The sequence below is a fragment of the Scyliorhinus torazame genome, chromosome 30, assembly GCF_047496885.1.
Source record: "Scyliorhinus torazame isolate Kashiwa2021f chromosome 30, sScyTor2.1, whole genome shotgun sequence".
Classification (NCBI taxonomy): domain Eukaryota; kingdom Metazoa; phylum Chordata; class Chondrichthyes; order Carcharhiniformes; family Scyliorhinidae; genus Scyliorhinus; species Scyliorhinus torazame.
Window position 1 is genome coordinate 1,364,070 of NC_092736.1, and position 23,376 is coordinate 1,387,445.

Here is a 23,376-nt window from a genome sequence, read left to right on the forward strand (position 1 = left end):
TGTTATTTAAGGATGACATCCGGGCAACAGTAAGGGATGACATCGGTGCTATGGAGGATAAGGTTGAATCCATTTGGGTGGAAATCAGGAATAGTAAGGCGAAAAAGTCACTGATAGGAGTAATCTATAGGCCACCAAATAGTAACATTATGGTGGGGCAGGCAATAAACAAAGAAATAACTGATGCATGTAGAAATGGTACAGCAGTTATCATGGGGGATTTTAATCTACATGTCGATTGGTTTAACCAGGTCGGCCAAGGCAGCCTTGAGGAGGAGTTTATAGAATGTATCCGCGATAGTTTCCAAGAACAGTATGTAATGGAACCTACGAGGGAACAAGCGGTCCTAGATCTGGTCCTGTGTAATGAGACAGGGTTGATTCAGGATCTCATAGTTAGGGATCCTCTCAGAAGGAGCAATCACAATATGGTGGAATTTAAAATACAGATGGAGGGTGAGAAGGTAAAATCAAGCACTAGTGTTTTGTGCTTAAACAAAGGAGATTACAATGGGATGAGAGAAGAACTAGCTAAGGTAGACTGGGAGCAAAGACTTTATGGTGAAAAAGTTGAGGAACAGTGGAGAACCTTCCAAGTGATTTTTCACAGTGCTCAGCAAAGGTTTACACCAACAAAAAGGAAGGACGGTAAAAAGAGGCAAAATCGACCGTGGATATCTAAGGAAATAAGGGAGAGGATCAAACTGAAGGAAAAAACATACGAAGTAGCAAAGATCAGTGGGAGACTAGCAGACTGGGAAATCTTTAGGGGGCAACAAAAAGCTACTAAAAAAGCTATAAAGAAGAGTAAGATAGATTATGAGAGTAAACTTGCTCAGAATATAAAAACAGATAGTAAAAGTTTCTACAAATACATAAAACAAAAAAGAGCGGCTAAGGTAAATATTGGTCCTTAAGAGGATGAGAAGGGAGATTTAATAATGGGAGATGAGGAAATGGCTGAGGAACTGAACAGGTTTTTTGGGTCGGTCTTCACAGTGGGAGACACAAATAACAGGCCAGTGACTGATGGAAATGAGGCTATGACAGGTGAGGACCTTGAGAGGATTGTTATCACCAAGGAGGTAGTGATGGGCAAGCTAATGGGGCTAAAGGTAGACAAGTCTCCTGGACCTGATGGAATGCATCCCAGAGTGCTAAAAGAGATGGCTAGGGAAATTGCAAATGCACTAGTGATAATTTACCAATATTCACTAGACTCTGGGGTGGGTCCCGGCGGATTGGAAATTAGCAAACGTGACACCACGGTTTAAAAAAGGAGGTAGGCAGAAAGCGGGTAATTATAGGCCAGTGAGCTTAACTTCGGTAGTAGGGAAGATGCTGGAATCTATCATCAAGGAAGAAATAGCAAGGCATCTGGATGGAAATTGTCCCATTGGGCAGACGCAGCATGAGTTCATAAAGGGCAGGTCGTGCCTAACTAATTTAGTGGAATTTTTTGAGGACATTAACAGTGCGGTAGATAACGGGGAGCCAATGGATGTGGTATATCTGGATTTCCAGAAAGCTTTTGAGAAGGTACCACACAAAAGGTTGCTGCACAAGATAAAGTTGCATGGCATTAAGGGTAAAGTAGTAGCATGGATAGAGGATTGGTTAATTAATAGAAAGCAAAGAGTGGGGATTAATGGGTGTTTCTCTGGTTGGCAATCAGTAGCTAGTGGTGTCCCTCAGGGATCAGTGTTGGGCCCACAACTGTTCACAATTTACATAGATGATTTGGAGTTGGGGACCAAGGGCAATGTGTCCAAGTTTGCAGACGACACTAAGATAAGTGGCAAAGCAAAAAGTGCAGAGGATACTGGAAGTCTGCAGAGGGATTTGGATAGGCTAAGTGAATGGGCTAGGGTCTGGCAGATGGAATACAATGTTGACAAATGTGAGGTTATCCATTTTGGTAGGAATAACAGCAAAAGGGATTATTATTTAAATGATAAAATATTAAAACATGCTGCTGTGCAGAGAGACCTGGGTGTGCTAGTGCATGAGTCGCAGAAAGTTGGTTTACAGGTGCAACAGGTGATTAAGAAGGCAAATGGAATTTTGTCCTTCATTGCTAGAGGGATGGAGTTTAAGACTAGGGAGGATATGCTGCAATTGTATAAGGTGTTAGTGAGGTCACACCTGGAGTATTGTGTTCAGTTTTGGTCTCCTTACTTGAGAAAGGACGTACTGGCACTGGAGGGTGCGCAGAGGAGATTCACTAGGTTAATCCCAGAGCTGAAGTGGTTGGATTACGAGGAGAGGTCGAGTAGACTGGGACTGTACTCGTTGGAATTTAGAAGGATGAGGGGGGGATCTTATAGAAACATATAAGATTATGAAGGGAATAGATAGGATAGATGCGGGCAGGTTGTTTCCACTGGCGGGTGAAAGCAGAACTAGGGGGCATAGCCTCAAAATAAGGGGAAGTAGATTTAGGACTGAGTTTAGGAGGAACTTCTTCACCCAAAAGGTTGTGAATCTATGGAATTCCTTGCCCAGTGAAGCAGTTGAGACTCCTTCATTAAATGTTTTTAAGATAAAGATAGACGGTTTTTTGAAGAATAAAGGGATTAAGGGATATGGTGTTCGGGCCGGAATGTGGAGCTGAGTCCACAAACGATCAGCCATGATCTCATTGAATGGTGGAGCAGGCTCGAGGGGCCAGATGGCCTACTCCTGCTCCTAGTTCTTATGTTCTTATGTTCGAGCGTGGGGATAATAATTGATTATAACAAGAGCGCAAAGAGTTAAAGCCCCACAGTCTGTGAAGCAGCAGTGCTAACCACTGTGCCACCCCAGATTGAGACACCAAATTTAGATGTGGCGATGGTCCTGTCACGACCATGAGATATTGGTAAAATGTATTTCAAAAAGGAATGGAAAGAGCTGCTGGACAATAATCAGATCTCCATCAGAGCAAGGATGCCAATGGAATTATGTAGATTATGATCATGAATGGCAAGGACTTTGCTCACAGGTTAAGCATACATTCTGGAGAGGTATAAAGCAGTGATAATTTTAAGTTTTCTGACAGAAATGAAAGATTGGAAAAGAGTTGGAGAGATCAGATTCCCTGGGAGCAGTCAGTGAAGTGTTGCTGGCAGCAAAGTTGGGGTCATTTGAATTGATGCTCTGCAACAACTACTGACTGTCCTGGGATGTACCTTCTTAAAAATATTAAAAGTGCAAAGAAAAGCTCATTCAGGAGGGATCCAACGCCAAGACAAAGTTTTGAAATTAAGAATTGCTGTTGAGTCAGAAGGAGTGAATCAGGACACGAGGGGGGAGGGCGGCCATGGTGGTGACAAAAAGGGGAACAAAAATAGGATAGCTGGATTAAAGGAAGAAGAAGCAAAAGGAGAATTGAGCCAGGAGGCAGTGGTGGAATGAATCCTGCCTGATGATGAGCAATATGGAATGAGATGAAGGGTTTACTGCAGCCACTAGTTAGTTAAAGAAGAAGCATGGTACTAAACAAACACGGCCAGTAAATTTGCTTTACTGGAAACAGTGGCACAGTATTTAGCACTGCTGCCTCGCAGCATCAGGAACCCGGGTTCAATTCCAGCCTTGAGTGACGGTCTGTGTGGAGTTGGCACAGTCTCCCAGTGTTTGCGTGGGTTTCCTCCGGGTGCTCCGTCCACATCCAAAGATTTGCAGGTTAGGTGGATTGGCCATGATCAATGAGCAGGGTTACAGAAATAGGGCAGGGGAGCAGACCTAGATAGAGTGTTCTTTTGGAGGGTCAGTGCAAACCTAATAGGCCGAATGGCCTCCTTCTGCACTGCAGGGATTCTATGGATACAAAAACATTTGAGGAAATGTACACATCAGAACCAGCCCATATGGGGAGAAGGACGAATTAGAATCAAGTCAGACTACCCCTAGTTTCAGCAACCATAGCACATCTTTTCCATTTACAATTATATAGGTTTATTGGAGGAGGTGGCTTGTGACAGGCTACAATCATAGCAAAGATCTAAGTTGTGGGGGTGGCAGGGCAGCGCAGTGGTTAGCCCTGCCGCCTCACGGCACCGAGGACCCGGGTTCGATCCCAGCCCCGGGTCATTCTCCCCGTGACTGCATGGGTCTCACCCCCACAACCCAAAGATGCAGGGAAGATCTAGGTTATGCAAGCCCGAGTATTCAATCTGTTCCTCTCAACAACCTGACCTTTAGACATACACAAGGCTAGCTGCCAGAATTGCTAGTTGCAAGACAGCTTTCAAAATTGTAAGGAAAATTAAAGCTGTCATACCTGCCTGAGTCAGTAAGGGTCCCAGTGACATCATTCGCAGGCATGGGATCAGGTTTCATTTATATGCTGATTACACCCAACTTAGTCTCCACCGCTTCATTCGATGCTCAACCACAACTGTGCTGTCAGCGTACCTGTCTGATACAAGTCGTATATTAGTCCAAAGTTTTTCCAACTGAACAATAGGAAGACCAAAGTTTGTCATCTTCAATTCTTCCAATGTACTGCATTCTGTTCTCTCCTCAGCCTAAACTAATTCATGAAAACCCTTGTATCCCAATCAACAGAGTTGAGTTCAGAACACCTCATCCTATCCTGCACAAATATCATTCACTTTCATCTCCAAAACATCAACTGTTTCCACCCCTACATTACTTTAATTGCAGGGTGACACGGTGGCGCAGTGGTTAGCACCGCTGCCTCGCGCCGCCGAGGACTCAAGTTCAATCCCAGGTCATTGACCATGTGGAGTTTGCACATTCTCCCAGTGTCTGCGTGCGTCTCGTCTCCACAACCCAAAGATGTGCAGGGTAGGTGGATTGGTCACGTTAAATTGCCCCGTAATTGGAAAAAATTAATTGGGTACTCTAAATTTATTTTAAAAAAGAAAATGCATCTTCAGGATTGCTTTGAAGGAACAGAAATACATTAGATGTGCTTTATATTAATTTTCCAAATATTGAATAAGATATTATGTAATATGTTATCATCTTCAGTCCACAAACCTATTCTTTCAAACCACTCATCTGCAATTTGGAGCTAATAACAGGAATCTATCTGGTATATTTTTTGAATTTGCCCCCTTCTCAAAATCAGTTCCATAATTATATTTCATGATTTCCAAAATGGAGAGGCTAACAAAAGAGATTTACTTAAATGTTACAAAGGATGAGGGACTTCAGTTACAAGGAGAAATTGGAAAAGCTGCAGTGGTTCTCTGCACAGCCGAGAAGATTAAGGAGGTGTTCAAGATGATGAAGAGATAGATTGAATAAATTAAGAGAAACTCTTTTCACTGGCATGAGGGCTGGTAACCAGAGGATAGTTTTGGGGTATTTAACAAAAGAGCCAGAGGGGAGGCGAGAATAATTGTTTTCGCAGCGAGTTGTTATGATCTGGAATGCACAGGCTGAAAAGGATGATGGAAGTAGATTCAACAGTAACCTTCAAAAGGGAATTGAACATAATTTGAAAAGGAAAAACTTGCAGGATATGCAGAAAGAGGTGGGGGAGATTGGATTGCATTTGTTTATTGTCACGTGTACCGAGGTACAGTGAAAAGTATCTTTCTGCGAGCAGCTCAACAGGTCATTAAGTACATGAAATGAAAAGGAAATAAAAGAAAATACAATAAATAAAAGGAGAGAGAACTGGAGAGCATCTTCAAAGAATCTGTATTCCTCTTTACTGCTGTAAAATGTTATGAATATAGTGAATATTACCACAGAAGACCCACTAATTTTTCAGAATGTTGAAGCTTCATAACTGAAGAGTGTTATTGCATTCCCAAGAACTCATGCTAATTTATCAATCGCTGATTCTATCATTCCTCTCCCTATAGAAATTGCTGGTATCAACAAACAAGTCTTCACTTCAAAGCTTTTATTCTTACTGTCAAGTAAGTTCAATAGATAACAAAAATATATAAAGTATAATAAGTTTAGTGTCAGAGCTTGAGTGCAGAAATGTCTCCTACACACCAATTAATATTGTTTATTCAGTGCAGAAGCTATTTACTACCCTCAATGTGGATAACTTAAATGAAGACCAGTGGGAAAACTCAGCGTGGGAGTACCTTGCTTACATAAACAGGAGCAAGGTTTAACTCCTTCCTCAACACAAAATGTGCACTGAGCCATGCTCCAGAAGCAATTTAACTACATATCTATTTGGCTGACTGGAAAAGACCACATTTACTATATAATAATAATCTTTATTGTCATAAGTAGGCTTACATTCATACTGCAATGAAGTTACTGTGAAAAGCCCCTAGTCGCCACATTCCGGCACCTGTTCAGGTACACTGAGGGAGAATTCAGAATGTCTAAATTACCTAACAGCACGTCTTTCGGGACTTGTGGAAGGAAACCGGAGAACCCGGAGGAAACCTACGCAGACACAGGGAGAACGTGCAGACTCCGCACAGACAGTGACCCAAGCCGGGAATCGAACCTGGGACCCTGGCGCTGTGAAGCAATAGTGCTAACCACTGTGCTACCGCTAGATAACAGCAGTCAAGAAAATATTTGATTACTCACTCAGGCAGCTTCTGTTTTAAAGGAATCTTAGGTCATAATCAGACTATCGCAGCTATGAAAATTATTGGGATTTCTGAAATGATTCTGTATGACCTATCATATATAGAATTAAGGAACTAGAAAGTGTAGTATGTCATTCAGGCCCTTCAGCCTATTCCACTGAAATCATAGCTGATCTGTGACCCATCTCCACCTCCCTGCTTTTGCCCCAGATCCCCTCATACCTTTTGTTAAATTAAAATCTTTAATTTATCTCGCTGCAATTACTATTTATAAAAAGAGTCTAAACTTCTTCCACCCTTTGCATGAAGAAGGGTTTCCTAACCGCACTATCAATGCATCTACACCGCATGGACTGGCAGCAGTTCAAGGCAGCTCACCACCATCTTCACAGGGTAATTAGGGGTAGACAATAAATGCTGGCCTAGACTGTGATGCCCACATTCTGGAAGATATTTTTTTTTAAGTAACTTCTTGAAAGATCTGCCTCAAATTTTCAAACTAGGCCTCTTTATCAGAGACCATCCATTCACTATATCTGTTCAACCCAATATCGTGAAAGCTTGGATCAAATAGCCCAGTAATCTTTGAAATTCCATTAAATACAACCAATGTTCCTTCTAATTTCTCTTTTCAATGTGTGACTAGCTTGTTACACTGTTCGGATCCTTTAAGATTGCTGTACAATTGTGAATCCTAAAAGAATTGGACACAGCCTGGTCCTTGCGTGATACATTCTGCATCGCTGCATGTCCACACATCCGGAAAGCCAAGAGGGAATATTGTGTTGCTCTATCAATAATGTTGGTGAACCACAAGCCTTCCCTTGTATCGATCAAATGACCACACAACCAGTTAAGTTAGTTCAAAAGATGGTTTATTTACATACACAAGAGTTATGTTGACATGCAAACACAATATCTACTACGAGTTAAACTACACCCATCAACTACAGTAACCGATACTTAACTTCAGGGCGACCGGCACTGTGCAAATGCATAAAGGCCTTGATCTGGATTTCACTTGGCTGGTTCGAAGAAAGTGGCTGTGTCTCTGCTGGGCTCATCCGACAAGTAGCGATCGTTGGTCTTGAACTTGGTTGGCTGTTCCTGCTGCAATTGGGTTGGCACAAGCCGGATCCAAAAGAGACAGAACACATGGGTGTGCTCTCTTTTAGCCCTCTGGGATTTCGCGCTCTTTGGGGCGGTCCTTAACCTTGGACCCAATAGTTCGACAGGGCTCTGATCACCGTCTTCGATTTAGGCCAATAAAGGGGCGGGTGCCCTGGTGGCTGGGCGGGTCCTTAGCGGTCATTGACCTTGGCAGTTGGGCTTCCTGAGTAAAGGGAGTGGCGCCGATCAGTCTGTGGCTGTACCAGTTGCTTGATTGGAGTTCTATTGTCCTGGGAAAATGGGCCATTGGATTGATGGAGCTGGAAATGTAGTATGGGCTGGAGCAGGGGGAAATGTTTGGATACATGCAGGTTCGAGATTTTGCCAGAAAGGAGATACACAGCTTCCGGGTGGAGCCGGTCTCCACATTGCTGGAGGAGGTGCTGATGACAGGGGAACTGGAGAAGGGGGTAGTGTCGGCAGTTTACGGAGCTATTTTGTAAGAGAAGGCACCACTGAAGGGATCAAAGCAAAGTGGGAGGAAGAGTTGCGAGAGGATATGGAGGAGGGATTCTTGTGTGAGGTGCTCCGGAGAGTGAATGCCTCCACCTTGCTCATGAGGTTGGGGCTGATACAGCTGAAGGTGGTGTATAGAGCACACCTCACGAGGGCGAGGATGAGCCGATTCTTTGAAGGAGTAGAAGATGTGTGTGAATGTTGCGGGGGGGCCCTGCTAATCATGTTCATATGTTTTGGTCCTGTCCAAAGCTTGAGGATTACTGGAAAGAGGTTTTTAGGGTAATCTCTAAAGTGGTGCACGTGAAACTGGACCCGGGCCCCCGGGAGGCCCGGGTGTCGGACCAGCCAGAGTTGGAAACGGGTGCGGAGGCAGATGTTGTAGCCTTCGCCTCGTTGATTGCCCAAAGGCGGATCCTAATAGGTTGGAGAGCAACCTCTCCACCCTGTGCCCTGGCGTGGCGGGGGTACCTGTTGGAATTCTTGACTTTTGAGAAGGTTAAGTTTGAACTGAGGGGAAGGATGGAGGGGTTCTACAATTCATGGGCCTTATTCATTGTGCACTTTCAAGAACTGGATAACATCAAACATTAGTTGGGGCGGGTGGGAGGGTTGGGGGGACGAGGGCTGTGTGTGTTAATGGCGACTATGGGTGATCCCTAATTCCGTTTTGTCATTTGTTTGTGTGAACATGCGGGCTAATGTTTGGGGTTTGGTGGGAGGATGGAATCGTTGTTATTGATATGGGGATTGACATATTTGTTACTGATTATTGTTTATTGTTGGTGGGTGTAAATTTGGGAGAAAATGTGAAAAAAGGAGAATAAAAAATATTTTTAAAAAAGGAATTACGTTCTGTCACTCTGGGAAGGAAGAAAAAAATTCAGCAAGTATTCCCACTTTTCCCATTTCTGATCAATGATGACCAATTGACAGTGCACGAGTGTATGAATTAGATAATAATAGAATTGTACAATGCATTTTCTAAGCCCGCTGCACTGTTTGCATCCATCTATCTCTAATGTGGGGTGCTCTGCATCTCCTGTTTATCAAATTAATTTGGAATACCAGTCATGCTTTTTTGAACAAACTCAGTACAATGCCACGGTGTTGTGGCTTTTACACTGAGCATAATCTATCAATCACGCTATAAAAATCTCTTTCCTTTGATAAGTTAACAAATGGTATTGACAGTGAACCTGGTATTCTTTCACCCATAAAATCTGGGTTCAGAAGCTGCTTGTATTTGTGGGAGGCAAAAAAAAGTGTTCAGGAGAAGTTAAATAAATAAAAAGCATTTACAAATCAGTGTGAAAACAATGAAAAGGCAAGGTGAATGGGAGACATGAAAAAGGGAAGATGGAGCAAACTTCCCGTACCAGCCTCCCCGAACAGGCGCCGGAATGTGGCGACTAGGGGCTTTTCACAGTAACTTAATTGAAGCCTACTCGTGACAATAAGCGATTTTCATTTTCATTTCATTTCATTTTCATTCATTCAATGACCCAGGGAATTAATAGGCTTCAGACCACCCTTCAGTAACATTCTGAACATCTTGACAGATCAAACTTACATTCTCAAACTTGCCTTAAAACAAAGTTTCAGTTTCTTGCTATCCACTCAGCAGATTTTTGCAATATCTTAATAACAGCTTTAAAAGGGAATGGAGATCATCAGTAAAACACTTGTTACTTGAAAACCTGCCAGCTCCCTTTGAAAGTCAGAAGGTGTCTGAACTAATTATCACAATCGACTGGTGACACAGCAATGTTCTGGTTCTAAACCTCGGGCAATGAAGAACTCTCAGTTGTGCCAACCACAGAATGTGTTAATTGGATTAATTTCTTTAAATACGCACAACTGCAATCTGCTCCAACGACATAATGGATATTTTGCATAGTAGTCATGTTCATGCATGTGAAAAAGTTGTCTCGTGAAGAGGTCTAGAGGCTTGCACAGTTGAACAACAGCTGTTTATTAATAACACATTACTATATATATATATATATATATATATATATATATAGATAGAGGAGACAAGCCTGGCTAGGTGCAATCTTCATGACAACGTGCATCGGAACTCAGTACTACTCAAACTCCCATGACACTACATCATAATCTGAGCTGTACTTTCTCCCCAGTCCCACATTAACCCTTACGGTGTCAAACATCTTACTACATACAACATCAAACAGGCACTTTATTGGGTGGCAGGGCTTTCAAATTCTGCAGAGATTCAAATTAAGGCAGACACTTAAACCAGTAATGGGTCAAACATCTGGTTCAAGGTTGGAATTTTTACTTCACAGCAACTGCAGAGTAAACAATTCTGCATCATTTAGTTCTACTGATAACAAAATAATTCAGTACCAAATGGAATTAACATCTGCTGTGTAAAGCAGGAAAGAAGAATGTAAACTACCGAATCAGCCCATTCTGTCAATTGCTAACCAAATCAGCCAATTCAGTCAGCACTTAGCAGTACTTATTTCCTAGCCTTCTTGTACCCCTGTTCTATTGGCATGTGGAGGTCACAGCCAGACCTTAAGTCGGCAGACGCCCCGAGTTCTTTTTGATGATATAAATTGTGCACATTAAACGCAATGACAATTTTTAAAAAACACAATGACAATTTAAAAAAAACTAAATCAGGGTCTGATTTCATGCAGATTGAAACACTATGATTTGTAGGTAGAACTACAGATGCACTTGCTCCATCCTGCTTACTGCATAATAACCCTCTTCCTAAAATAAACATACATTGGCCCTTACAAAGCAAGACAAAATTCAATTTATATTTTTTGTGATCTTTTTATATTCACATTGAAGGTTTTGCCTTAGAAATAGTCATTTTACTTATTGTCTCATTTATGAAGTTTTAGCTTTAATCTTATTTTATTTCTATTCCTGGAAATAAATCTTGCCCCATTAGTCTTTGTGCCAAATTATGTTATTTTTAAACTAGGTTCCTCTTTTCCATCATTTGTATTTTCATGAATCTTTTCGAAAATATAGATTTCAAAAATGTTAATTGGCATTTAACCTCTCATATGACTCTGCAAGAAATATGAAGACATAGTTCTCTTGAATAACGAGGCTATTATAATTATTCTGTAATAAGTTTATGGTCAATAGCCTAACATTAAGCAAAAATAAGTATACAATAAAAATATATTGCTTCAAAATAAAATGTTAAAAATGTGGGAATGAAACACTGCAATAATGAATATTAATGTTAGTTGTTATTAAATGCATTATGTCTATTCATATAAAACAGCATTATTCAGAAAAATCACCCCTTTTCATTAAATCTAAAACCACATTCTGCCAACGCCACTAAAATTTGCTATTATACAAGGCAGTGCAGCAAAAAAAAACCTGCCCGTAAATATCACAGGTCGTGAAAAATACAAATTTCAATGAGAAATAAAGACAGTTAGAAATATAAAATAAACAGAATGAGGCATTGGATGGAACACAAAACCGTCTGCCTTAATGGAGATGGAATTATTTGCTCTGTCCCATAGGTAATTAAATCCCACCCAAAAAAAGACCATCAGGAAAATAAATATATACAACCACCAGAGAAAGGCTACAGACTTCTGGTGGCGACCATGCTGTAGATAGTCGGGTACTTGGTGACTCCCGCGCGAAGCAGCAGAATTTGCCCTGATACACCAAACTAGGCGGCCAAACGAAACAGGATTGAACAGCAAAAGTGAGAGGTGAAAGATTCTTCTCATTGCGGTATGTCCATTACTCACGAGCCCAAAAAAAAGCGAACCGGGCGCCTTTGCGAGCATGGTTGAAGGTGCAATGGCGGCAGGCTCCAAGCACCATTTCTGGCATGGTGGTCGACTGACCAACTGGTCAACTTTTTTTTTTCTTTTTTTAAAAAATATATTTTATTAAAGTTTTCAAACAAAATGTTTCCGTTTTTACAAATCAACATAAAAATAATACAATAACTGATAAATAACATTATTTAAATAATAGTGAACTAACAAAGTGACAAAAAAATAGTGCTTCCCCCGCCCCCCTCTGGGCTGCTGCTGCTGACGGTCTATTTTCCCTTAACGTTCCGCGAGATAGTCAAGGAATGGTTGCCACCGCCTGGAGAACCCCTGAGCCGATCCTCTCAGCGAAAATTTCATTTGTTCCAGCTTTATGAACCCTGCCATGTCATTTATCCAGGCCTCCATGCCAGGGGGTTTCGCTTCCTTCCACATAAGTAGGATCCTTAACCGGGCTATCAGGGATGCAAAGGCCAGAATATCGGCCTCTTTCGCCTCCTGCACTCCCGGCTCTTCCGCTACCCCAAATATCGCTAACCCCCAGCCTGGCTTGACCCAGACCTTCACCACCTTTGAGATCACCTTTGCCACTCCCCTCCAGTACTCATCCAATGCCGGACACAACCAGAACATGTGTGTGGTTCGCCGGGCTTCCCAAGCACCTCCCGCACCTGTCCTCTACGCCGAAGAACCTGCTCATTCTTGCTCCCGTCATGTGTGCTCTATGTAGAACCTTAAATTGAATCAGGCTAAGCCTGGCACACGAAGACGAGGAATTTACCCTACTTAGGGCATCAGCCCACAGCCCCTCCTCAATCTCCTCCCCCAGCTCTTCTTCCCATTTCCCCTTCAGCTCCTCTACCAGCGCCTCCCCCTCATCTCTCATCTCCTGATATATTTCGGACACTTTGCCCTCCCCAACCCATACCCCCAAAATCACTCTATCCTGGATCCTGTGTCGGGAGCTGCAGAAATTCCCTCACCTGTTGCCTCACTTGCATATATCTGCAACGCCCTCACTTGCATATATCTGAAGATATTCCCCGGGGGCAACTCATATTTTTCCTCCAGCGCTCCCAGGCTCGCAAACGTCCCGTCTATAAGCAGGTCCCTCAGTTTCCTAATTCCTGCTCATTGCCAAGTCTGGAACCCCCCATCCATCCTTCCTGGGACAAACCTGTGGCTATTCCTGATCGGGGACCACACTGAGGCACCCGTTACCCCCCTGTGTCACCTCCACTGCCCCCAGATCTTCAAGGTTGCCACCACCACTGGGTTTGTGGTATACCTTTTCGGGGAGAACGGCAGCGGCGCCGTCACCAGCGCCTTTAGGCTCGTTCCTTTACAGGACGCCTTCTCCAGCCTCTTCCACGCCGCCCCCTCTCCCTCCCTCATCCACTTACACACCATCGCCACATTGGCGGCCCAGTAGTAGTCGTTCACGCTCGGCAGCGCCAGTCCCCCTCTATCCCTACTACGCTGCAGGAACCCTCTCTTTACCCTCGGGGTCTTCCCTGCCCACACAAAGCTCATAATGCTCCTGTCTATTTTTTTGAAAAAGGCCTGTGTGATCAGAATGGGGAGACACTGAAACACAAAAAGAAACCTCGGGAGGACCATCATTTTTACCGCCTGCACTCTGCCCGCCAATGAGAGCGGCAGCATATCCCACCTCTTGAAATCCTCCTCCATCTGCTCCACCAGTCGCGTCAGATTAAGTCTGTGTAGAGTTCCCCAGTTCCTAGCTACCTGGATCCCTAAGTATCGGAAGCTCCTTTCCACTCTCCTTAACGGCAGAGCGTCTATTCCTCTTCCCTGGTCCCCGGGGTGTATTACAAAAAGCTCGCTCTTCCCCATATTTAGCCTGTATCCCGAGAAATCTCCAAACTTCCTCAATATCTGCATAACCTCTGGCATCCCCTCTACAGGGTCCGCAACATATAGCAGTAAGTCATCAGCGTAGAGTGATACTCAATGCTCCTCTCCCCCTCTAACCACCCCCCCCCTCCATTTCTTAGAGTCCCTCAACGCTATGGCCAGTGGTTCAATTGCCAACGCGAACAGTAATGGGGACAGGGGGCACCCCTGCCTTGTTCCCCTATGTAACCGAAAATACTCCGATCTTTGCCAGTTTGTGACTACACTTGCCACTGGGGCCCCATATAGGAGTCTGACCCATCTGACAAACCCCTCCCCGAACCCAAACCTCCTCAGCACCTCCCACAAATACTCCCACTCCACCCTATCGAATGCCTTCTCCGCATCCATCGCCGCCATTATCTCTGCCTCCCCCTCCGCTGGGGGCATCATCATCACCCCCAGCAGCCGTCGAACGTTGACATTCAGTTGTCTCCCCTTTACAAACCCTGTCTGGTCTTCATGCACCACCCCCGGGACGCAATCCTCTATCCTTGTCGCCAGCACTTTTGCCAGCAGTTTGGCGTCTACATTTAGGAGTGAGATAGGCCTGAATGACCCGCATTGCAGCGGATCTTTATCCCGCTTCAGGATTAATGATATCGTCGCCTCCGACATTGTCGGGGGTAGTATCCCCCCTTCCCTGTCCTCGTTAAAGGTTCTCGCCAACAGCGGGGCCAACAGGTCCACATATTCCTGTAGAAATCCACCGGAAATCCGTCTGGTCCCGGGGCCTTCCCTGCCTGCATGTTCCCCAGTCCCTTAGTCACCTCGTCCACCTCGATTGGCGCCTCCTGCTCCTTCACCCTCGGGAACCGGAGTTGGTCCAGAAAATGTAGCTTCCCTCTTTTCCCTCCAGGGGTTGGGACTTATATAGCCTCTCATAAAAGGTCTTAAACACCTTATTTACCTTCCCTGCTCTCTGCTCCATAGTTCCCGTTTCATCCCTAACTGCCCCAATCTCTCTCGCCGCTATCCTCTTACGAAGTTGGTGGGCCAGCAGCCGGCTCGCCTTTTCCCCATACTCATATCTCATCCCCTGTGCCTTCCTCCACTGTACCTCTGCCTTTCCTGTGGTCAGTAGGTCAAACTCCGTCTGAAGTCATCGCCTTTCTCTATATTAGTCCTTCGTCTGGGGCCTTTGCATATCTTTTATCCACCCTCAAAATCTCCCCCACTAATCTCTCCCTTTCTTTGCCCTCTTGTTTCTCCTTGTGGGCTCTAATGGAGATCAGCTCTCCCCTAACCACTGCCTTCAGCGCTTCCCATACTACCCCCACCTGGACCTAACCATCGTCATTGACCTCCAGGTATCTCTCAATACACCCCCGCACCCTACCACAGACCCCCTCATCCGCCAATAGTCCTACATCCAGTCGCCAGAGTGGGCGCTGCTTCCTCTCCTCTCCTAGTTCCAGATCCACCCAGTGCGGGGCATGGTCTGAAATGGCTATGGCCGAATACTCCGTTCCTGCCACCTTCGCGATCAGTGCCCTACTCAAAACAAAGAAGTCTATTCAGGAATATACCTTGTGGACATGGGAGAAAAGGAGAACTCTTTGGCCAGCAGCCTAGCAAACCTCCACGGATCCACTCCCCCCATTTGTTCCATAAATCCCCTAAGCACCTTGGCCGTTGCCGGCCTTCTTCCGGTCCTGGATCTAGACCGGTCTAGCCCTGGATCCAGCACAATATTAAAGTTCCCCCCCCATTACCAGGCTTCCCACCTCCAGGTCCGGGATACGTCCCAGCATCTGCTTCATAAATCCCGCGTCATACCAGTTCGGGGCATATACATTTACCAGCACGACCGCTTCTCCCTGCAATCTACAACTCACCATCACATATCTGCCCCCGTTATCCACCACTATATTCTGAGCCTCGAACGACACCCGTTTCCCCACCAGTATCGCCGCCCCCCTGTTTTTTGCATCCAACCGAGTGGAATACCTGTCCCACCCATCCTTTTAACCTAACCTGATCCGTCACCTTCAAATGCATCTCCTGGAGCATGACTACGTCCGCCTTCAGTCTTTTTAAGTGCGCAAACACCCGGGCCCGCTTAATCGGCCCATTTAGGCCTCTCACATTCCACGTGATCAGCCGGATTGGGGGGCCCACTCACGCGCGCGTGCGCGCCCCCCCCCCCCCCCCCCCCGGGCCGACTAGCCATCCCCTTTTCTGGACCAGCCCCTCGTCCAGGTCCCGCGCACCCACCTGTCCCCCCGGCGGCGCCTTCCTGTCCCGACCACCTCTTCTCTTGCCAGCTCCCCCTTGCACTCGGCAGCAGCAACCCAGTTAGTCCCCCCTCCCCGCTAGATCCCCATCTAGCATGGTTACTCCCCCCATAACGATTCCGAAAGTCAACTAACTCTAGCTGACCCCGGCTTCCCCCGTTCTCTCTTTGACCCCCCTGCGAGTGGGGCTCTCTTCCTTCCTGCGCCTATCTTCCCGCCATCATCTCCATAGTGCAGGAAAAACCCCACGCTTTCCTATCGGCCCCACCCCCTATGGCGCAGCTCCCATTCCCCATCCCCCCTCTCTGTCCCTTTTTCCACCGGCACCCACATTTCTTTGTGTCCCCCCATCAAGGGGAGAGAAATTCCCCATCCAACGTTACTATGTAATAAACCTCTCATTTCCCAATTTACATTTCTGTACCACAACCTCGTTGTTTCCCCCCCAACATCAAACTCTCAGTTCTAGTCCAGTTTTTCTTCTTGGATGAAGGTCCATGCCTCATCCGCCGTTTCGAAGTAGTAGTGCTTGCCCTGATGAGTGACCCACAATCGCGCCAGCTGCAGCATCCCAAATTTTATTTTCTTCCTGTGAAGCACCGCCTTGGCCCGATTAAAGCTCGCCCTCCTTCTCGCCACCTCCGCACTCCAGTCCTGATACACTCGTATCACCGCATTCTCCCACCTGCTACTCCGTACCTTCTTGGCCCAGACCAGAACAGCCTCTCTGTCCATGAAGCGGTGAAATCTCACCACTGTTGCCCTTGGTATTTCACCCGCCTTTGGTCTTCTCACAAGGACCCGGTGCGCTCCTTCCACCTCCAGGGGGCCCGTTGGGGCCTCAGCTCCGATTAGCATATGGAGCATCGTGCTCACATAAGCCCCAACATCAGCTCCCTCTGTTCCTTCGGGGAGATCTAGAATCCGTAGGTTCTTCCTCCTCGAGCTGTTCTCCAGGGCTTCCAGCCTTTCGATACACCTCTTATGTAGCGCCTCATGCGTCTCCGTTTTTACCACCAGGCCCTTTTTTCTCATCCTCATTTTCGGCTGCCTTTGCCTTCACTCCACGGAGCTCCATCGCCTGGACCTTTTGTGTTTCCTTCAGTCCATCGATTGCCAATAGCATCGGCGCCAGCACCTCCTTCTTTAGTTCCACCACACACAGTCAGAGGAATTCCTGCTGGTCCGGGCCCCATGTCATCTGGGCTCCATCCACCGCCATCTTGCTTCTCCCTTCTCTTCTCTGCCGCTGCTCCAAAGGATCCTTCGCAATCTGGCCACTGCCACTAGTCCTTTCCATACACACCCGGGGGGTCACCTTCCTTCATCACCCCACACTGGGTTTGGTCTGAAAAAATTTCCGTTGGGGCTCCCGAAAAGAGCCCAAAAGTCCGTTAGAACGGGAGCTGCCGAAACGTGCGGCTTAGCAGTGCATCGCCGCAACCGGAAGTCTGGTCAACTTTTTTAACACTCCAGTTTAAAAAACAGAGGATTGAAAGCTCAGAAGATCGGGCCAGGGTAATGGATCCGATCTGGGCGGCTGTGGAAAGCATGGAGTAAAAGCTTGAATCCCAGGGAGTGTTGTTGCAAAAGAAATGGAGGAGTCTGTGGCCGAACACAAGGACTGACTGACTTTGTTCACGGAAACCCTCACCCATCCCTCTAATGGCTATCTTAATCTTTTCCAAGTGGAGGAATTCTGCTAGGTCCGTCACCCATGTCCCAGTCCTGCTAAGTCAGCAAGATCCTCCTCTGGGCTAGCGGGGAGGAAAATACCACCACGTCAACTTCTTTCGCCACCAGAGCAACCAGATGAAAAATGAAAATCGCTTGTCACGAGTAGGCTTCAATGAAGTTACTGTGAAAAGCCCCTAGTCGCCACATTCCGGCGCCTGTTCGGGGAGGCTGGTACCGGAATTGAACCGTGCTGCTGGCCTGCCTTGGTCTGCTTTAAAAGCCAGCGATTTAGCCCAGTGAGCTAAACCAGCCCCAGATCATCAGACACTCTGAAAATTGCTACCCACTGGGATGGTGTTACTTCCATTACCAAAGCCCTTGGCAGTGCATCAGTAACTGCCCCCTCCCCCCATTCTTCAGAACCCCACCAGCTTCGGACTCACCCAGAACATGTGGGTATGGTTCGGCTGGGACCCAGCACACCGCATTGGGCATCTATCCCCGAGAACAATCGGCTCATCATGGCCATGGTCATATGCACCCTGTGCACCACTTTGAATTGGAGGCTTAGTCTTGCGCATGACAAGGAAGCATTAATCCTACACCGTGACTTCAATGAATATCTATCTGGTGAGAACGGCAGAGGCGCCAAAACCAGTGCCCTCAAAGTGGTTCCCTTACATGAGGCTTCCTCCACTTGTCTCCAGCCACTTCCGGACCATGGCAATGTTTGCAGCCCAGTAATAATTTTGTAACTTTGGGAGAGTCAAGCCTCGTCTTTCTCTCTCCAGAGAAGCTCTTCTGGTTTGAGGAATCTTCCCCGCCCACATAAAGTTAAGGATCCACTTATTCACCTTTCTAAAGAACGATTTGGGCAAGAAAATTGGGCAAGAAAATCCTGTTCGCTTTTCCTTATTATTTGCTGTACCTGCACACTACCCTTTTGCAATTCATGCACCAGGACACCAAGATCCCTCTGCATCCGAGTTCTGCAATCTCTCACCATTTAGATAATATGCTATTTTACTTTTCCTGCAAAAATAGCCAATTCCCACATTTTACTTCCTTTGTCAGATCTTTGTTCACTCACTTAAGGTCTCTATATTCCCTCGTAGCCTCCGTGTATCCTCTTAATAACTTACTTTCCTACCTATCTGCGTCATTATAAAATTTAGCACCCATACCTTTGATCCCTTCATTCAAGTTATTCATACAAATTGTAAAAGGCTAAGGCCCCAATGCTGATCCCTGTGACATACCACTCGTTCCATCTTGCCAACCAAAAAAATACATGTCAGCTAGCCAATCTTCTATACATGCCAATATGTTACCCCCTACAGCATGAGCTTTACTTTTCACAATATCCTCAGATGTGGTACTTTATCAAATGCCCAAGTAGAATTTGAACTGGACCTTAGCGCTTCAAGATTTTTCAATGAAAAAACTTGGAATCTTACAGAATGTTCTAAAAGTGGAAAATCTAGTTAGTGAATTATTGGAAGTGTATAACACACAAAATTTAAGTTAACTTTTCAGTGCCTCATTAAGTTTGTTGCTGCTTTTATTGATAAGATATTTGGGTCCCAGAGTTTTACTTCTGGAGGAAAGAAAGCTTAATGTTTGAAATAGGAAAATAGGCATTGAAAAATATATGTCAATGATATTCAATCACACTCATACCACCATGATATTTTACCTCCATACAGCTGAATTGGTATGGGTCAAACTCTGTGGTAACTTGACCACAAAAGGGTAGTCAAAACTCATTGTTAATAAAGTCAACCTTCTTTAATATATAAAAATAAGTATGGACTGAAAAACAGGTATAGCTAACTAAACAACAAAATAATAGTAACAGAATAGGATTAGAACAGTTAAATACAAATATACACAGGTAACAACTAATGACAGCACAGCAGTTAATGACATCACCAATGGATTTAAATAAGATGATGCATAATAATAACTCTTTTCCCCCCCCCCCCCTAAATTTTAATCCCCATTAACGACAGAAATACAATGAAACTAATGCCTTAATTATTAGTAAGTCTTCAGAAGCTTTGCGACTATGCTGTGATCTGCGCAGTAACACTAGTGACTCCTCCACGTGGCATAGGGCCCTATCCTCAGTTTGAAATAGCGAGGAGTAGCCCAAGATCTATGAACAATTTAACTGTAGTGCCCCACAATGTATTCCGTTCAACCTTTGAAAACCTCAGGATATTTCTGAGTGACAACCTCTGTCATTTTTATGTGCTTTTTCTCACTCCAGTTCAACTAAATTTTCCTGAGCCAGTCATGCCAGAGTAGTCCAGGCCCATGCTCTTTTTCCACCTGGAACCATGCTCTTTCTTCTTGGCTATTATATGCAATGTCCACCTCCAACACAGAACATAGAACAGAACAGCACAGTACAGACCCTTCAGCCCACAATGTTGTGCCGACCATTTATCCCAACATTCCAAGCGATGGTGTAGTCTCGCCCGTGTATGTCCGAAGGTTAATTCCTGCCTCAGGGCAGGTGCCTGCTGAGAGCCCAAATCTTCCTAACGGTCTCCTCACGGATTACCAATTCAGATGCCCCCGTGTCCACCTCCATCTTGATTTTCTGTCCATCAACCTCCATTGTAGCATAAATATGTTCTGCATGCAGCTGCCACGCACCGATTAAACATGTCGTGATAGTGCTCTTCTGCCTAGTCTGACCTTTCCCAGCGATGCGCCGTCGACTGAGGCTTCCTTGCATTTGAAATTCCCTGCTCAATCTTTGACTTTCTCTTAGCACCCCGGCCTTTCTTCACTAAATGCTCCTTCTTGTTGCACTGGTGACAAACAGCATCCATAAACTTACAATGATTTGCATAGTGTGACCCTCCGCACCCAAAACATTCCACTGGCTTCACCTTTTTATACTTGAAGTGCACCTGCCGGTGTGCTGCCATTGGCCTCTTGAATATCTTTTGCATTATTAGCAACCAATTACATGCCTCACGAAATTTCCAGTGCCTTCTGAAAAGTAATTGTGACTTCTCCCAGCAAACATCTCCGAATACTGTCCTCGCTAATGCCACAAATCAGTCTGTCCCAAAGCATGTCTTCCAAAACTACCCCAAACTCGCAATGTTCAGAGAACTAGCGCAATTCAGCAAAAAAGTTGGCTGCAGACTGTCCTGTCTTCTGAAAAGGACTAAGGTATTTGAAACATTGTACAATTACTGAGGGCTTAGGATTGTGGTGATTCTGAACAGTGTAAATAAATCCGCAAATCAAATGCCGCCCGGTTTCTGTGGTGTGGCTAAATTTCTCACTAGCTGTTAAGTCTTCGCCCCACAGACACTCCAAAGAATTGAGCTCTTTCTAGCCTCGTCCACGATTCCATTTGCCAAGAAAAAGTGTTCCAACCTTTCTACATATTCAGACCAGTTCTTGTTCTCTTCCACAAGCTCCCTGATTGTAGCACCATGATTATGTTTGGGTCTAACTTGTCTTCTGTCTGTAAATTTGGCAAAACTTTTTGCTGAACATGCTGAAACTCCATCGTCACCAAAATGATGTAGTAACTTGACCACAGAAAGGTAGTCAAAATGAGTTATTAACAAAGTTAATCTTCTTTAATATATAAAAATAACAAAGTTTAGCAACTTCCGGTTGCGGCGATGACCAGCTGAGTCGCACGTTTCGGCACCTCCCGTTTTAACGGACTTTTGGGCTCTTATCGGGAGCCCCAACGGAAATTTTTCATGGCCAAACTCAGTGTGAGGCGATAAAGGAAGGAGTCCCCCCGGGTGTGGATGGAAAGAAGCGATAGTAGTGGCCAGATTGCGGAGGATCCTCTGGAGCAGCGGCAGAGAAGAGAAGGGAGAAGCAAGATGGCGGCTGAGGGAGCCCAGATGGTATGGGGCCCGGAACAGCAGGAGTTCCTCCGGCGATGTGTGGAGGAGCTCAAGAAGGAGGTGCTGGCGCCGATGTTGCTGGCGATTGAGGGATTGAAGGAGATGCAAAAGACCCAGGAGATGGAGCTCGGTGGAGTGAAGACAAAGGCAGCCGAGAATGAAGAAGAGATACAGGGCTTGGTGGTGAAGACGGAGACGCACGAGGCACTGCATAAGAGGTGCATAGAAAGGCTGGAAGCCTTGGAAAATAGCTCGAGGAGGAAGAATTTAAGGATTTTGGGTCTTCCCGAAGGGTCAGAGGGAGCGGATGTTGGGGCGTATGTGAGTACGATGCTCCATATTTTAATGGGAACTGAGGCCCCGACGGGCCCCCTGGAAGTGGAGGGAGCATACCAGGTCCTCGTGAGAAGACCGAAGGCAGGGGAAATACCTCGAGCAATAGTTAGTGGTGAGGTTCCACCGCTACAAAGACAGAGAGATGGTCCTGAGATGGGCTAAGAAGACACGGAGTAGCATGTGGGAGAACGCGGTGATCCGCGTGTACCAAGATTGGAGTGCGGAGGTGGCGAGAAGGAGGGAGAGTTTCAATCGGGCCAAGGCGGTGCTCCACAGGAAAAAAGTGAAATTTGGAATGTTGCAGCCGGCAAGACTGTGGGTTACACACCAGGGCAAACACCACTACTTCGAGACGGCGTAGGAGGCGTGGGCATTTATTCAAGAAGAGAAGTTGGACTAGATTTGAGGAATGGATGTTTGGAAAGAAGTAGCGAGGTGGTGGCAAGGAATTGTAAAGGGGGGGAGAGGGGGAGGCTTATCTGTAAAAATGTTGGACGGGAGAATTTTTTTCTCCCCCACCCCCAGAGGGGGGGGGGGGGGGGGGGAACACACACGAAGAAATGTGGGCGCCGGTGGGGTAGAAGACAGGGAAGGGGAGAGGGAACTGCGCCATTAGGGGCGGGGCCGAGAGGGAAGCGCGGGCTTTTCTCCCGCGCTACGGAAATTGTGGCGGGAAAACTGGGCGCAGGAAGGAAGGGGGCCCCACACGCAGGGAGACCAAGGGTAAACGGGGGAAGCCGAGGTCAGCCAGCGTTTGCTGACTCCCAGAAGCAATATGGGGGGAGCAATCAAGCTATAAGGGAATCTAGCGGGGGGGAGGGATTAACTGGGTTTCTGCTGCTGAGGGTAAGGGGGAGCTGATATGGGATGGGATGGTCGGGACGGATGGGCGCCGTCTGGGGTGCGTGGGACCCGGGTGAGGAGCTGGTTTAAAAAAGGGGATGGCTAGTCGACGATGCGGGGTGGTAAAGGGCCCCCCCAACCCGGTTGATCACGTGGAACGTGAGAGGGTTGAACGGGCTGATTAAGAGGGCAATGGTATTTGCGCACCTAAAGAGGCTGAAGGCGGATGTGGTTATGCTTCAAGAGACGCACCTGAAAGTGGTGGATCAGGTCAGATTAAGGAAAGGATGGGTGGGATAGGTTTTCCACTCAGGATGAGATGCAAAAAATAGAGGGGTGGCAATACTGGTGGGGAAACGGGTACTGTTTGAGGCTAAGACCACAGTGGCGGACAGGTACGTGATGGTGAGTGGCAGATTGCAAGGTGAGGCGGTGGTGCTGGTGAACGTATATGCCCCGAACTGGGATGACGCGGGTTTTATGAAGCGTATGTTGAGGCGCATCCCGGACCAAGAGATGGGAAATTTGG

At 46.1% G+C, this 23,376-nt stretch overlaps 1 protein-coding gene across 6 annotated transcripts in view; it reads right to left on the reverse strand.

The window, feature by feature from the left end:
• otud7a (OTU deubiquitinase 7A) overlaps positions 1–23,376 on the reverse strand; it is a 162,672-nt gene that overhangs the window by 93,979 nt on the left and 45,317 nt on the right. For 3 of the 6 annotated variants that reach the window (XM_072492644.1, XM_072492639.1, XM_072492642.1), the window contains one exon: positions 4,265–4,402. The exons of 1 other annotated variant lie outside the window; for it this stretch is intronic. The gene's annotated coding sequence lies outside the window, so the exon portion shown is untranslated. The remainder of the gene's footprint in view (positions 1–4,264; positions 4,403–23,376) is intronic. 2 more of the 6 variants (XM_072492640.1, XM_072492641.1) reach the window with 1 other exon arrangement.